This window comes from Lithobates pipiens, unplaced genomic scaffold (assembly GCF_037356315.1).
Source record: "Lithobates pipiens isolate NorthernLeopardFrog02 unplaced genomic scaffold, aLitPip1_a1.2 Scaffold_3, whole genome shotgun sequence".
Taxonomy (NCBI): Eukaryota; Metazoa; Chordata; class Amphibia; order Anura; family Ranidae; genus Lithobates; species Lithobates pipiens.
The window spans coordinates 68,993,877-69,011,447 of record NW_027507790.1 but is presented as its reverse complement, the minus strand read 5'-3'; positions in this window follow the sequence as shown (position 1 = coordinate 69,011,447).

Here is a 17,571-nt window from a genome sequence, read left to right as displayed (position 1 = left end):
AGTCTGAGCTCAACTTACCGACCTGTCTGTAACCAGCCAAATTATCCTGTCTAACAGTATGAAAAAACGGGTTTAGTTTGCACACATTTACAAATACATGCGTAAGCTGCAGAGCCACATCATGGCACCCCAATATTATCTGAAGTCCTAACTCAACTAAATTTTGAAAGCCTCCACAGTGGAAGCATAATAGATAGGTAGAGGGCAGGTGAGCCTGGAGGGAGCCCTTCCCCTCTAAAAACACAGGGGCACCTAGCATACAGCACAATGGCAGTGAAGGTGGCCAGTGCATCCCCTCACCAGTATTCCAAGAGTACAAACCAATGGGCACTGCCCCCCACCTATAACTGCCTTTTGCAGCAAGGAGCACATGGAAGGGTGATGCAAGTCAAAGAAAGAGTCAGGAAAATTTCCAGCGCAACTTACCAGTTTCGCAACCAACCAAATTATCCTGTCTTCTCTGGGAGACAAACCTAAGGTGGTTGTAAAGCCTTACAGACCACTTTTTACTACAGGTAAGCCTATAATAAGTCTTACCTGTAGCTACCCAGAATATCTCCTAAACCTGCACAGTTTAGGAGATATTCCCTGTATTTGCTCAGCTTCGGCCAACCACAGCGCCAGAGCCACAATACCCAGAAGTAACCCTCGGGAGTGATGTCGCCAGCCAGTGCTGTGTACAGGCACCACAGCGAGGGCTTCGATCTCAGGTGAATATTACATAATGAGCTAGGATGCTATACATCCTATCTCATTATGCCTTTGTCTTGCAGGCGTTGGTTTTTTGTTTTTTTCAAAGTGGGTTTGCAACCACTTTAATAACCAAGATGGTGAGTTATGCTTTACACCCTTTTCAGCACGTTAGGTTTATGCACGCTGTCATAAAGAAAACAGGCACATAGGACATTCTGACAGAGACATAACCACATGGGAAACCCTTTTGAGGACATACTAAATACAGGGCACACTGTACAAGAATGATGCTGAGCTAAGCATATAGAACATATTGGCATTAACATGCCAAGGAGCAACCCTCTCGGGATCTTCTAAACACCAGTAGCCTAATAACAGCAACATGCACTATTCTCTCGGGAACATTCTGAGTACACTCAGCAAGGGGTACTCTACCATATATTTTACATATGGTTCAGCACTGAACATTGTTACATGGAAAAACACAAGAGACATGCTGATTGAACTCAGAGTACAAGCATTATTCTTTAAGGAGCATTTGGGAAAATGAATATACAATCACATGGGGAATTCTACCAGTCAGGAGACATGCTGAACCTAAAGAACAATGTACCAGGAAACATACCAAGCACAAGGAACATTTTGCTAGGGACATGCTAAGCATGTTGAGTACCCAAGTGCATGCTAAGCACCTTGAGCTCTTTACTAGGTATAATGGATCCCTGCCAAGCACATGCTGGGCACACAGGACTTTGCAAAGGGGGCAGGAGCATGTTGAGCACAAACAGCACATAGTCAAGGATATGCTACATACATGGGTTTGTTCGATTGGCTCATGATGAAAAGAAGCATCAATCTGCAGAGGAAGTGCTAAGCACTAGGGATCTTCTTCCAGAAATATTGTATGTACAAGAAGCATTTTGTCTGGGACATTCTAAAGCATTAGACACTCTACATGTACATGATATGCATATAGGATTCTCTGATAGGGACATGCTGAGCAAACTGGCCACTCTGCCAGAGACATGCTAAATACAGTACATGGTATATTTTGACATGGTGAGAGGTGGTCTCATATATTCAATGTGTGTGTTGTGTTGTGATCAGTGATATACTCGTGGGGTTGATTTACTGAAACTAGAGTGCAAAATCTGGTGCAGCTCTGCATAGAAACGAATCAACTTCCATTTTTTTTTCTTTTTTTTTCTTTCAAAGCCTAATTGAACAAGCTGAAGTTAGAAGCTGATTGGCTACCATGCACAGCTGCACCAGATTTTGCCCTCTCCAGTTTGAGGACATCAACCCCACTGATCTTACATACAGATGTGTACAATATTTCCTGCACTGATGTTGAAATTGTTAAACCAACATTTTCAGTATTCTGTCCAAACATTCTCCCATTGTGTAGCTGTGCTAACTGCTAACATTTATCTAGGTTTTCTGTGGACAACTCTGATTAAATCTAATCACACTCATTCCATAAAGTGCTAGCTTGGTATAAAACTCCAAGCAAAGACTCTGCCTAACTTATAATACGTTGCAATGTGCTGCAAGATACTGCCACCGGTTTGTAAAGACTTGCAAAATAATTGCTCTTTTTCACCCTATTATTCATTTTTTCACTACTAAGTCAAGTTGTGTTTGATAAAGATAAAATTGTTTGATAATGCTAGAAAGTTTTTTGAACTGGTGAAGTTTCAGAAGACAAATTTGAAAACGGAATTTTCAGTTAACAAAATGTAATAAAAAAAGAAGATTACTTCCAGTGTGTTAAAAAAAAAAAAAAAAAAAAACTGTTTTTAAAGCATTGAAAGACATATTCGTGAAACCTTGATTGTTTCAATATTCTTTCATTATTATCACAGAAATACGGTATTTTTATACTTTTAAGTGTAGTGCCGGCTCCTGAAGAGCATGCGCTATGTTTTTTTTAAATTTAAGGCTACACCTGAACTGCAGTTTGGTTTGGGGGAAATTGTTTAAATTTGGACCTCAGCATCAGTCTGACTGGACTATGGGATGTTCAGCCTGGCCACAGGGGGCACTGTTTCTTCTGGCAGCATGGAACTACAGTCTGGTTGGATGCTTTAAGATTACTCTCTCTCAGAGCCTGCCCAGTGGGAGTGGCCCTCTTGCTGTGCTTTCTGCAAGAGGATACTTAAGATGCAGATGTCACGTGGTTCGGGGTTTCGGTCCAGAAGGATGTGCTGACTTTATGGTCCTGGCCCTCCTGACCAGCCCCCAGGAAGACTATGGCCTGGGGTGCGGATCCACCTGACTTGTTGTCTCAGGGCTGGCTAGCCCGAGGCAAGGAAACTAAAGGAGGATTCTGAGGTGTTTGGGTGCCATCTCCGGATTTTGGAGAGACCCAGTGACTTCATAGCTATCCAGGGGAGGACTCTTCAGAAGAAGGCCACATATGGGTTGGTTTCTTAGCAAGAGCCTGGAGGAGCTGAAGTACCTAAGAAGAGAATCCGGTCTCATGGACATCGCCAAGCTGGCTGAAAGATCCAGCTATCACACAAGGGTTCTACAAGTTTAGTGTTCCATGTAATATGTTAATATGTAATATGTTAATCTAAATAAAGGGCTGTACATGAAACTGTGTGGTACTGCTTTTTCTCTGTGCTATGCTGTTATACAATGTAATAAGACAAATTGTCTACATCAAAAATGTAAACTGTGATTGTTGGGAAGCTGTCTGTAAGCCCTGGACTGTATTCTGACAATTTGGGCCTGATTTGCTGAAATTTAAAGTGAGGTGAGGTGTAGTGAAGTGAGCATAAACATCATGGGGGTTATTTACAAAAGGCAAATCCGCTTTGCACTGCAAGTGCACTTGGAAGTGCAGTCGCTCTAAATCTAAGGGGCAGATCTGAAATGAGTGGAAGCTCTGCTGATTTTATCATCCAATCATGTGCAAGCTAAAATGCTTTTTTTTTATTTTCCTTTCATGTCCCCCTCAGATCTACAGCAACTGCACTTCCAAGTGCACTTGCAGTGCAAAGTGGATTTTCCTTTAGTGAATGTGCCCCATGTGTCAGATCAAACAAAAAAACAGATCCACTTTTACCCATGGATTTTCAATCTCCAGGCAACATTTTAATATACTGTCGTTTTGTATAGAATCTTTTTTGACTTTTAATGCTGTCTGTGTACCCGTTGGGAAGATTATTCGTTACTTCCTTTCAAGACAAGTGGTGGGAAATCTCCATGAAAAAAAAAACAGATATGTTTTTATAAGAGTTAGAACATCTGACTCTTTTGGAAAGCCTTCCTCTGTTAGTGAAAACCACTCCTCCATTTCTTGTCCTGGTGTCACACGGTCAGGAAATGAAGGACCATTTCTGAAATGAAATCACAAAAACACCTGATAGCACTTTAACTCCTATGCCATTGAAAACAAATGGAAAAATTAATTTAAGCTAATGCCTGGTGCACATTAGCATATTGGACGAAGGACCATCCATTTTAAAATTTTTGCATGCTAGTCTTATATCGAAAATGAAGAGTTTAAGGTACTAAAAGTACGAAAATTTTTGAATGCCAGAACAAAAATTCGGAAGTGATGTTTTGTATTGTAGCATATGTGTATTGTATTTTCAAACATCAACTGTACTGATGACTCACTTACAGACCGGAAGATTTTCCTGCCCATTTTTTGCGATACGGCACTGCCTCTCTTTAACTGACAATTGCACCATCGTGTGACATTGTACCTAAACAAAATTGACATCCTTTTTTTTCCCACAAATAGAGCTTTATTTTGGTGGTATCAACTCTGCGGTTTTTACTTTTTGCGCTATAAACAAAAAAAGAGTGACAATTTTGAAAAAAAAAAATATATTTTTTTTACTTTTTGCTATAATAAATATCCCCAAAAATGTTTTTAAAAATGTTTAATTCTCTATTTAATCACTTCACGCAAAACAACGTGTCCATACGTCAGTACTTTGACGCTAAATACTGTTATTATGGTAGCAGCTTACTGCCATAACCTCGGTATTTTAGGGAACGCGGCGGATTTGCCGCAAGATCACTTTTATCGGTGGCGGGAAAGGTGCCCACCCCCCTCCCGCCGTACACCAGTCGTGTCTGCCGATTACCGGACCCGCTGGTAGCGGCGGAGACAATTGGGTCCCTTGCCATTGATACCTGGCTGCCGAGTGAGGGGAAGACGGCCCCCGCTTGGCTCTATAGCATGGGAGGGCGGAAGTGACATCAAATGTCACTTCCGCCCAGAGCTCTGAAAGGAGAAATTGGCGTTTTGTTTTTTATTGCATTTTAGTGTAAATATGAGATCTGAGTTTATTTTGACCCCAGATCTCATATTTAAGAGGTCCTAACATGCTTTTCTATTACAAGGGATGTTTACATTCCTTGTAATAGGAATAAAAGTGACCCAATTCTTTTTTTAAAAGACAGTGTCAAAATAAAAAGTAAAATAAATAAGAGAAAAAAATAAAAAATGTTTTAACCACTTCAGCCCCAGAAGAATTTACCCCCTTCCTGACCAGAGCACTTTTTGCCACTTGGCACTGCGTCGCTTTAACTGACAATTGCGCGGTCATGCAATGTGGCTCCCAAACAAAATTGATGTCCTTTTTTCCCACAAATAGAGCTTTCTTTTGGTGGTATTTGATCACCCCTGTGGTTTTTATTTTTTGCGCTATAAACAAAAAAAAGAGCGACAATTTTGAAAAAAACGCATTATCTTTTACTTTTTGCTATAATAAATATCCCCCAAAAATATATAAAAAAAACATTTCTTTATGTATTCTTCTACATATTTTTGGTTAAAAAAAATCGCAATAAGCGATTATTGATTGGTTTGCGCAAAAGTTATAGCATTTACAAAATAGGGAATAGTTTTATGGCATTTTTATTAATATATATATATTTATTTATATGGCGGTTATCAGCGTTTTTTATCGTGACTGTGACATTATGGCAGACACATGGGACATTTTTGGGACCATTGTCATTTATACAGCAATCAGTGCTATACAAATGCACTGATTCCTGTGTAAATGACACTGGCAGTGAAGGGGTTAACCACTACGTGTCAGTGTAGGGGTTACATGTGTCCTAGGGGCGTGTTGCTGACTGTGGGGGGCGTGGCTGTGTTTTGCAGATCACTGATCTCTGCTCCAATCACAAGGAGCAGAGAGCAGTGTCACTGTTGCTAGGCAGAACAGGGAGATGCTTGTTTACTTTCGCATCTCCCCGTTCTTCCTCTCTGTGAGGCGATCGCGGGTATCCCCGCGATGATCGAGTCTGTGGGACCCACGTCCGAACTCACGGAGCTTCCTGCGGGTGCGCCACCGCTACCTCTTAAAGGGCAATGTACAGGTACGTGATTTTGCCTGTATGTGCCCTTCTGCCGACGTATATAGGTGTGAGGCGGTCAGGAAGCGGTTAAAGCACCCGTCCTGACGAGCTTGTGCTCGGAAGCGAATGCAAACGTGAGTAGCGCCTGCATATGAAAACGGTGTTCAAACCACACACGTGAGGTATCACCACGATCTATAGAGCAAGAGCAATAATTATAGCCCTAGACCTCCTCTGTAACTCAAAACTGGTAACCTGTAGAAATTATTAAACCTAGTCTATGGAGATTTTTAAGGGTAAAAGTTTGCTGCCATTCCACGAGCGGGCGCAATTTTGAAGTGTAACATGTTGGGTATCAATTTACTCAACTTAACATTATCTTTCACAATATAAAAAAAGAAATGGGCTAACTTTACTGTTGTCTTATTTTGTTATTAAATATTTGTATTGAAAATAATGTATTTTTTCCAGAAAAAGTGCACTTGTAAGACCGCTGTGCAAATACGGTGTGACAGAAAGTATTGCAACAACCGGCATTTTATTCTCTAGGGTGTTAGAAAAAATATATATACTGTTTGGGGGTTCTAAGTAATTTTCTATAAAATTACTATTAATATATTTTAACATGTAAACAACAAGTGTCAAAAAGAGGCTCTGTCCTTAAGTGATTAAACTATCCAGCACACAGAGCAGTAACTCACATTCGACAGGTACATGCATGAAATGACCCCAGAGAGGTCCTGAATTAACTGGAAATACAACATCAGTTATAATTAGCATGAAGTGCATAGGTGACCTTTCTGGAACACCCGGCAATAACAAAACAAAGAGAGCTTAAAATGCTATAAGAGGGGTCTCCTCTTTTGGATCAAGTAGCCTCTTCCCTGCTTGGGATAGAGCATTTTTCATATTGAACCAAGTAAAAGGAAAAGGCAAGAACTAGAGTAATGTAGGAGTAAGACAGAAAACAGGGGAAGGGAGAGAAGGAGGAGAAAGAAGAAGAAAAAAAAAGCAAGTGGGGGGAGGGTTGGGGGATAGGCTGATAGGGGAAGGTTAAATTGGTGTAGCTGCCAGCAGAGAGTTGAAGGACTCTGAGAACATGAAATTAGGATGCCACGACTTAGTACCCTCAGAAAGCAAAGAGGGCCTTTCCTTCTTCTGAGAATATGTTCCAATGGACCCAAGTTTTGGAATAAGTCTCATGTCTATTTTGGACAGAAAGTAATAGGTATTCCATCTTGTTCACCTCTTCAATTATCGAGAGCCAGAGCGTGACAGAGGGAGATTGTGAGTCTCTCCAATGCAGTGCAATGCAAATCTGGCGGCATTAAAGAGATGGCGGAAAACTGATTTGTTATACATTCTAACAGGAATATAGGATACATGTAGGAGAAAGAAATCAGGGTCTTCTGGAAGGGTGTAATCTGTGAATTTTTGAGAAATAAGATTTACCTCCTTCCAGAAATGTTCCAATTTTGGACAGGACCAAAAAATATGTGTAAAGTCCCCTTTTCTTCCTGGCATCTCCAGCAACTATCAGGAGTTGAGGGAGAATAATTAAGATGCATTGAGGGCCTAAAGTGCCTTGTGTCATCTTTACCTCCTTTATATTACCATTGTGTGATGTTTTGGGTAATATTTGGTTCTATTGTTCATGTGGTGACTGACCTACTTTTGAAGTGTATAAAAACCTGTATTACTGTTCAATAAACAGTCATTCCTTTGGTTCTTATCCCAACATCTTGTCTGTGTATGATGCTTGGGGTAAAAGGGCTGGTTATAGCTAACGATCTGCTAGAAGGGTTTGGAAAGCAGGAGACACTGTTTGGCGGAAGCACCCATGGCTGGGTGCCAAGGAGTTCCATCACAAGGATGTTACAATTAAATTAGTTGTTAAGTTGTTAATAGTTGTTATTAAAAGTCAGAAGTTTAATGATTGCAAAACACCACTCCAGGTTGGACCAAACTTAACTGCCCTTTAAATATCAGGTGCTAGTCCAGCTTGTCACTGTAAAGTAGACATAAAGTGGAATGGATGACTGCACTCCAATAGAAGCCAACTTCTTTACTGTAATAAATTAATATAAAAAAATAAGAGAAGTGAGGCTGCTAATGCGATTCACACTAGAGAAATCGCTTAGTCATAGCATTTATTGTGAAACGCATTAGTCGCCTCACGTTTCTTGCTGCATTGTTTGTTTATATAAATTCATTACAATAAAGAAGTTTTATTTTTTTCCGATTGTAGCCTCAAATTCAACTTCAGAAAAGTCAGAAGTTTACATTTTTATTTTATATCCATGGATAACATCAGAAAACCAGGGTGGCAGAGGCAGTTCTGTTTCTGTTTGTTAGAGTTATTTTAATTATTCCTAGCTGAACAAAGGCTTTTTCCTTTTCATACACAAAGGCAAATATTTTATCTTTGCAGTTTTATAACTAAAGGTGACAAAATGTTTCTAGAGGTTTAATTGTCACTGTGTTACAGTGATAACATCTTTGGCAGACGATCGGGATCTCAAGAGAAAGAAGAATTAAGGACATTTTTGTTGCTTAATAAAGCACAGAACCATTCATATTCTTTTACTTGTATATTTGTTATGTAGAGACTATTCAGTTCTGGTGATATTGGTGCTGAAAGAACAGCTCCTTAGTTACTGACTTGGGTAATGCAATACTAATAAGCCTGTTTCTACATGAGCTTTTATATTCACACTCATTGTATACATTCCTCAGTTATGAATTGTGCTTCTGACCATACTCATTTTATTGTATTTAATTAAAAACAGCCTATACATTTAATTGAGTGTAAAATGAATATATTGAAAGAAAACATTTTACTAAAAGAACCTTTATCTGCTTTAATTAACCGATTTATTGCAACTATTAAAAAGGAACTTTGCATCATATTGTGTTTTAAGTGAACGCTCAAGCTTTAGGCCTCATAAGGTTTATATTTTATATATCCCTGATGATATATTAGAGGAAAACTTATTTTTTTTTTTTTTTTTTTAATTGTTTGATATAATGTGTATAATTGCCACATAAATACACTATATTGTCAAAAGTCTTGGGACACCTGCCTTTATATGCACATGAATTTTAATGCAGTGTTCATTTTGGACGCAAATTTTGATTTTGTTTTAGTCTCAGGACTAAAATGGCATTTTAGTTTTAGTCCCATTTTAGTCTTCTGCAAGTGTTTTAGTTTTAATCGTATTTAGTCAACTAAATCTCCAGTACATTTTAGTCAACTAAAATATCCAGTATATTTTAATCAACTAAAATCAAATGGGTTTAGGTACATTGTACTGTGTTATTTAAGCATTTCTCTACAATTTCCTTATATACTCTTGGAATGAATAATAATCAAATAGGTTATGATTTATGGTATTAAGGTTTGAATGTGACACAGATTTAGTTATTATATAAGGTCTTTAACCACTTGCCGACCGCCGCACGACGATGTACGTCGACAGAATGGCACGGGCAGGCATATGGGCGTACCTGTACGTCCCTGCCTTCCCGCGGGTGGGGGGCCCGATCGGGCCCCCCCGGTGCCTGCGGCGGTCGGTATTCGTTCGGGAGCGATCCGGGATGAGGGGGCGGCCATTCATTCATGGCCACCCCCTCGCGATCGCTCCCAACGAATGGAAATCCTTCGTGACATCACTTCCTCTCCTGTAATGTAAACACAGGAGAGGAAGTGATGTAATCTCTCCTCTGTGTCGGTATTTTTCGTTCCGGCACCGAGGAGAGAGGATCGGTGAGTTGCACCAACACGTCACTACACAGTAGAACATGCCAGGCACACTCACACCCCCCCGATCACCCCCCCAATTACCCCTGCCCCCCAGTCACAGTGACACCAATGTCATTTTTTTTTTTTTTTTGCATTGGTGTCATTTGTGACTGTAATAACTTTTAGGGCAGTTAGGGTTAGCCCCCTTTAGTTCTAATGTACCCCCCTAACCCCCCCCAATAAAGGTTTAACCCCGTGATCACCCCCCGTCGCCAGTGTCACTAAGGCTGGGTTCACATTGCAGCGGTTTATGAGAACGGATGTGATTCGCACCGCACTGCAGTGCAAATCACATCCGATCTCTGCGATTCGAGTTCAGCCATTCGCCGCACCCGCCGTACCCGCCGCAAATTCGCACGGGACCCTTTTTTTGGTCCGCAGCAGAATCGGATCGCATGGGTGTTCACACCATGCGATCCGAGTTTGCAGATCGCACTGCGATATGCGAACTGATCTGGGGGTGTCATTAACATTTCACTGACACTCCCAGCACTTCGCATAGGGCAGTGTGAACTGCCGCCGGGAGGCATGCGATGCGGGAACCCGCTGCGGATTCGTGGCGTTCCCGCATCGCTCCAGTGTGAACCCAGCCTAATAAGCGATCGTTTTTCTGATCGCTGTATTAGTGTCACAGGTGATGCTAGTTAGGCAGGTAGGTATTTAGGTTCGCCGCAGCTTTTTATAGCGCCAGGGACCCCCATATACTACCGCATAAAGCCCCCTGATTGCCCCCTAGTTAACCCTTTCACCAGTGATCACCATATAACTGTTACAGGTGACGCTGGTTGGTTAGTTATTTTTTTATAGTTTCAGGGCACCCGCCATTTATTACCTAATAAAGGTTTAACCCCCTGATCACCCGGCGGGTGTCATTTGTGACTGTAATAACTGTTAGGGCAGTTAGGGTTAGCCCCCTTTAGTTCTAAGGTACCCCCCTAACCCCCCCAATAAAGGTTTAACCCCGTGATCACCCCCCGTCGCCAGTGTCACTAAGGCTGGGTTCACATTGCAGCGGTTTATGAGAACGGATGTGATTCGCACCGCACTGCAGTGCAAATCACATCCGATCTCTGTGCGATTCGAGTTCAGCCATACAGATAGTATGGCTGAATTCGCGTTGCACCCGCCGCACCCGCCGCAAACTTGCACGGGACCCTTTTTTTGGTCCGCAGCAGAATCGGATTGCATGGGTGTTCACACCATGCGATCCGAGTTTGCAGATCGCACTGCGATATGCGAACTGATCTGGGGGTGTCATTAACATTTCACTGACACTCCCAGCAGTTCGCATAGGGCAGTGTGAACTGCCGCCGGGAGGCATGCGATGCGGGAACCCGCTGCGGATTCGTGGCGTTCCCGCATCGCTCCAGTGTGAACCCAGCCTAATAAGCGATCGTTTTTCTGATCGCTGTATTAGTGTCACAGGTGACGCTAGTTAGGCAGGTAGGTATTTAGGTTCGCCGCAGCTTTTTATAGCGCCAGGGACCCCCATATACTACCGCATAAAGCCCCCTGATTGCCCCCTAGTTAACCCTTTCACCAGTGATCACCATATAACTGTTACAGGTGACGCTGGTTGGTTAGTTTTTTTTTATAGTTTCAGGGCACCCGCCATTTATTACCTAGTCTCACTAGTGTACCCATAAATTTAGGGGTGTCTACTTTCCAAAATGGGGTCATTTGGGGGGGGTTTGTGCCATCTTGGCATTTTATGGCCTTCAAAACTGTAACGCCCTTAGAAAGCCTGAAGGCGGTGCTTGGTTTCAGGGCCCCGTACGCGGCCAGGCTCCCAAAAAGTCCCACATATGTGGTATCCCCATACTCAGGAGAAGCAGCAGAATTTATTTTGGGGTGTCATTTCACATATGCCCATGGCATGCGTGAGCAATATATCATTTAGTGACAACTTTGTGAAAAAATAAAATAAAATAAAAAAGTTTGTAATTTTCCCGCAACTTGTGGCAAAATATAAAATATTCCATGGACTCAAGATGCCTCTCAGCAAATAACTTGGGGTGTCTACTTTCTAAAATGGGGTCATTTGTGGGGGTTTTGTGCCATCTTGGCATTTTATGGCCTTCAAAACTGTAATAGGTAGTGAGAAGTGAAATCAAAAATTTACGCCCTTAGAAAGCCTGATGGCGGTGCTTGGTTTTCGGGGCCCTGTACGCGGCTAGGCTCCCAAAAAGTCCCACATATGTGGTTTCCCGTACTCAGGAGAAGCAGCAGAATTTATTTTGGGGTGTCATTTCACATATCCCCATAGCATGTGTGAGCAATATATCATTTAGTGACAACTTTGTGTAAAAAAAAAAAAAAAAAAAAAAAGTTTGTAATTTTCCCGCAACTTGTGGCAAAATATAAAATATTCCATGGACTCAACATGCCTCTCAGCAAATAGCTTGGGGTATCTACTTTCTAAAATGGGGTCATTTGTGGGGGTTTTGTGCCATCTTGGCATTTTATGGCCTTCAAAACTGTAATAGGTAGTGAGAAGTGAAATCAAAAATTTACGCCCTTAGAAAGCCTGAAGGCGGTGCTTGGTTTTCGGGGCCCCGTACGCCGATAGGCTCCCAAAAAGTACCACATATGTGGTATTCCCGTACTCAGGAGAAGCAGCATAATTTATTTTGGGGTGTCATTTCACATATGCCCATAGCATGTGTGAGCAATATATCATTTAATGACAACTTTGTGTAAAAAAAAAAAAAAAAAAAAATTTTTGTCATTATTCAATCGCTTGAGGCAAAAAAATAAAATATTCAATGGGCTCAACATGCCACTTATCAATTTCCTTAGGGGGTCTACTTTCCAAAATGGGGTCATTTGGGGGGGTTTTGTACTGCCCTGCCATTTTAGCACCTCAAGAATTGAGATAGGCAGTCGTAAACTAAAAGCTGCGTAAATTCCAGAAAACGTACCTTAGTTTGTAGATGTGACAACTTTTGCGCAAACCAATAAATATACAGTTATTGACTTTTTTTTTACCAAAGACATGTGGCTGAATACATTTTGGCCTAAATGTATGACTAAAATTTAGTTTATTGGATTTTTCTAATAACAAAAAGTAGAAAATATCATTTTTTTTCAAAATTTGCGGTCTTTTTACGTTTATATCGCAAAAAATAAAAATCGCAGAGTCAGTCAAATACCTTTAAAAGAAAGCTCTATTTGTGGGAAGAAAAGGACGCAAATTTCGTTTGGGTACAACATTGCATGACCGTGCAATTACCAGTTAAAGCAGCGCAGTGCCAAAGTGTAAAAAGACCTCTGGTCATTTACCAGCAAAATGGTCCGGTCTGAAAGTGGTTAAGGTAAATCAAATTTTGTTACAAGAATATAACTTTTTTGAAAATATTGGAACTTTAAACTAAAAAAATAAAAATAAAAACTCTTTGCGTGATGATGCCACCATTCAGTGCACATTTACATGAACTTGTCTGCTTTAAGAAAATATATAATGTTTGTAATCTTCAGGCCTAAATATATTTTTTAAGCATGGGTGCAAAAGCAGCTCAGGCAGCAAAATGGTTAATCCTGAACAGATCAGTGTGCTGCTCCCCTGTAGTGGACAAGCTGTGAAGCATATTCGCAGGTCTTCTTCAGGGGGCCTCTATATATCAGTATGAAGTGTGTGGCAGTGTGTGCGAGGGTTAACTACACAGCCAAGCCCCTGCCATCCTAATAGAACATTTCCCTTCAGGCTGCAGATAACAACCATTGATAGTCTAACCTTTCTGCGGATAGCCTCCTATCTACAAATGGAAGGCTCCATCCAGAGGAAGCAGATGAAGCTGCGTGGAAACCGGAAAGTTCTGAGGGTAAACATCCCTTCCTCACATTTTTGTTTAGTCTTCTTTCGGTAACGAAAACTGAATTTATTTTCGTCATAGTTTTTCTCAGAGGACAAAAATGTGGTGTACTTTTAGATTTGTTTTCATTGCTGTGAAAAGGCCACTTACAAAAATTATGATGAAAAACGTTTTGGTTGACAAAATTAACACTGCTTTACTGGCATCCCAGTCTTATTCCGTAGGATTCAATATTGAGTTGGCCCACCCTTTGCAGCTATAACAGTTTCAATTCTTCTGGGAAGGCTGTCCACAAGGTTTAGGAGTGTGTCTATGGGAATGTTTGGCCATTCTTCCAGAAGCGCATTTGTAAGACACTGATTTTGGATGAGAAAGCCTGGCTCGCAGTCTTCACTCTAATTCATCCCAAAGGTGTTCTATTGGGTTTAGATCAGGACTCTGTGCAGGCCAGTCAATTTCCCCCACCCTAAACTCGCTCATCCATGTCTACATAGACCTTGTTTGTGCACTGGTGCACAGTCATGTTGGAACAGGAAGGGGCCATCCACAAAGCTGGGAGCATGAAATTGTCCAAAATTCTTGGTATGCTGACACCCTAAGACCCCTTTCACACTGTGCTGCCATTGGCGTCAGCAGTAAAGCAGCATATTTTTAGAACCGCTTTATTGTCATTTTAGCGGCGCTATTCACTAAAGGCCGAAAAGGGGTTAAATCCGGCCGAAAAACACCGTTGTGCTGCCCCATTGATTTCAACTGTGAACTCACCGCTCCTTCACTGCTCCAAAGAAGCTGCTGGCAGGACTTTTTCTGATGCCCTGCCAGCACAACGCTCCAATGTGAAGCCCTCAGGCTTTCACACTGGAATGAATGGAGCAGCTGTTTTAGGGCAGATTGCAGGCGCTATTTTTAACGATATAGCTCCTGAAAAACACCCCAGTGTTAAAGGGGTCTTAGACTGGGGTGCCATTAAAATTCATGTGTGTTTGTAAAGGCAAACCTCTCAATACATTTGACAATATAGTGTATTTTGTAATTTTATGTTATCAGCATTACCTTTCTATTTTTCTCAGCCACCAGCTATGATTCTCCAAAGTGTCCATGTTTTTCTTCTCTAATATAACACTGGGACTGATTATATCATTTGTGAATACAGACACTATTAACAACTCAGGAAGCTGGAAGGGACTACAATGCATGTGTCTCTTTTTCACAAAACAGATAAAGGCAATGGATCTGAAAATTAGGTTTACCAGCAACCTCACGGTGTATGTAAGCCTGAAGAAGGTTGTTTTTTCTCAGCAAAATCCCTGCTACGTTTTTCTGTTGCCATTAGTGTCCCATCGGTGTGAGAGAGGGAAATGCCCTTTTAGACAATTGTCACCAGAACAAATGTCCCCATTGGAATATTTCATCTCTATTTCTCTTCTGGTAGCAAAATCAAATTTTTGGATTTTCCCTGGTTACTGAGCTTACCATGGCAAATAGAGAACTGCCCCTGAAGATGTCTGCATGACAATACACATAGTGGGACTTTTATTACGTCCTCCTGCCATTTTATGCTGCTTGTTGCTCCAGGAGACTTGTGGAAGTTTGTATTGTAGAGATGAAGATGCTGACTACGTATGAGTATGTGATTTAGAAGAGAGCTACCTACCATATGCACTCTTTAAAGCAGATTTTTAGTCACAGAATTTTTTGTTTTCCAGGCATCCCCTTACACTGCAGTAACAACACAATTAAACTATTTGCTAGTGGACAGTAATCATATATATTTTTTTAACTTACAATTTAGATAATTGTCTTCTTGCCATTGCCATGATGAGTGTGGGCCCGATCATCAAAACCATGCACCTCTCAATTTCATGCATGCATGATGCTCTGGTGGCCTTAGCATGGATTGTTAAGCAATTTGCCATAACAACGGGCAGCAACAGAGGAAGGACTGCCTTAAATCGCATCATTTCCTGTCTGGAAATAATGCAATTTTTTCACACAGTCCTGCCCACTGATCCCTGGGAAATGTGAGCACAGGCAAAGGAGGAAGTGATTCGGAGCTCCGCGGAGCCAGAAGTAGCAGATTAGGAGCCATCACCTAGCAACAAGACACTTCTGGTAAGTTTAAAAAAAAATAATCACTTCAAATGTTTTTTATTATTAATAAAGGACTGGGAAAATGTGAAAATATTTTTCAGGGTGGAACTCCCCTTTAAGTGTGAGTTTTTAGTGTTATTTTTTTCTTTTACAATTTTAGAAAAAGAAAATTATGATATGAAGTGCTTCTGTTTTGTTTAAACTTATCATGTTGGTCTTGGATATCTGAGCACCTTGTGGCTGGAACTACAGAAGTCCTTTCTATCTTTTATGAAAGTGAAGATATGTCTTGACTGTATTTGATCTCCCTATAGCTTACAGGTCAGATAAATCTGATGAGTGTCTGTCCAGTTGGTGGAGGTTTACATTATTATGGTATGTGGTGCACATTGTAAAGGTATATTCTACAATATGAAAAAATTGGATTGTATATTTGAAACCACAGAAACAGTTATTTATTTATTTTGATATTTAATGTGGACTAATTGCTTGTGTATTTTACAATTGTTGTTATATCACTTATCATTTCACCATAACATTTAATTTTTCACATTTATTAGATTGAGCAGAGCACCAGTTTGTCCCGCTGGGGTTGATTTACTAAAACTAGAGAGTACAAAATGTGGTGCAGCTGCGCATGGTAGCCAATCATCTTCTAACTTTAGCTTGTTCAATTAAGCTTTGACCATAAAACCTGGAAGCTGGTTTCTGTGTAGAGTTGCAATACATTTTGTACTCTCCAGTTTTAGTAAATCAACCCCACTGAGTTAAAATTATTTGAAGTGAGCAACTGACACTAGGGAACACATTGGGTTTTAACATATATATAGAGTAAACTTTATTAATGGGAGAACAACAATAAAACCTGACAGTGGTAACCACTTACCACTATCCAGAAAAAGCTTTGGCCTTACCCATGAAATCTAATTAAATTAAAATACTAAATGTGTTGCTTGGTAAATCTGTAAATCTAAGGCTTAAACTTGCTAAATCGACATTGTAGCAACTTCAAATGGAAGCTGCTTCAGCCTTTACTAGGAACATTAAAGTGATACTAGAGAATTCTTTGGTTTAAAAAATATTTTAGCAGACCACTAAACAAGTTCTGTTTTACAATTGCTCCTGTCTGTTGGGCTTAGCAATGTTTTTATGCAGTATTGACATGCACAGACCAGTGCAGCTGTCTTTTAAGCACTTATTTTGGAATTCAGTATTAAGTCAGTCATTACTGAATACTGACGTGGCAAACTGAGTATTTCAATTCTATAATTATAAAATTATAAATTTGTTTTTGCTAGAAGACACCATATCTAATTAGACTAGGATGAGATGGTTACATTTTTACCCCAACGCTTTTACAAAGCCACTGCTTTCCATCGATGCACTTTTCTTGTTTATGTTTTCCAACATGCTAATAGCAATGCAATAAAAACATTAAATTATTAAAAGGTAGCACATAAAATTAAGGCAGTGCACCAGTTACTTAATTATGCATAAATGAAGCTAAACCTTCTGTTATGTTCGATAAACAAAAAACTCTAAATTCATTTATATGGAAATATTAACCACTTTCAGACCGGACCATTTTGCTGGTCAATGACCAGAGGTCTTTTTACAATTTGGCACTGCGCTGCTTTAACTGGTAATTGCGCGGTCATGCAATGTTGTACCCAAACAAAATTTGCGTCCTTTTCTTCCCACAAATAGAGCTTTCTTTTGATGGTATTTGATTGCCTCTGCGATTTTTATTTTTTGCGATATAAACGTAAAAAGACCGCAAATTTTGAAAAAAAATTATATTTTCTACTTTTTGTTATTAGAAAAATCCAATAAACTCAATTT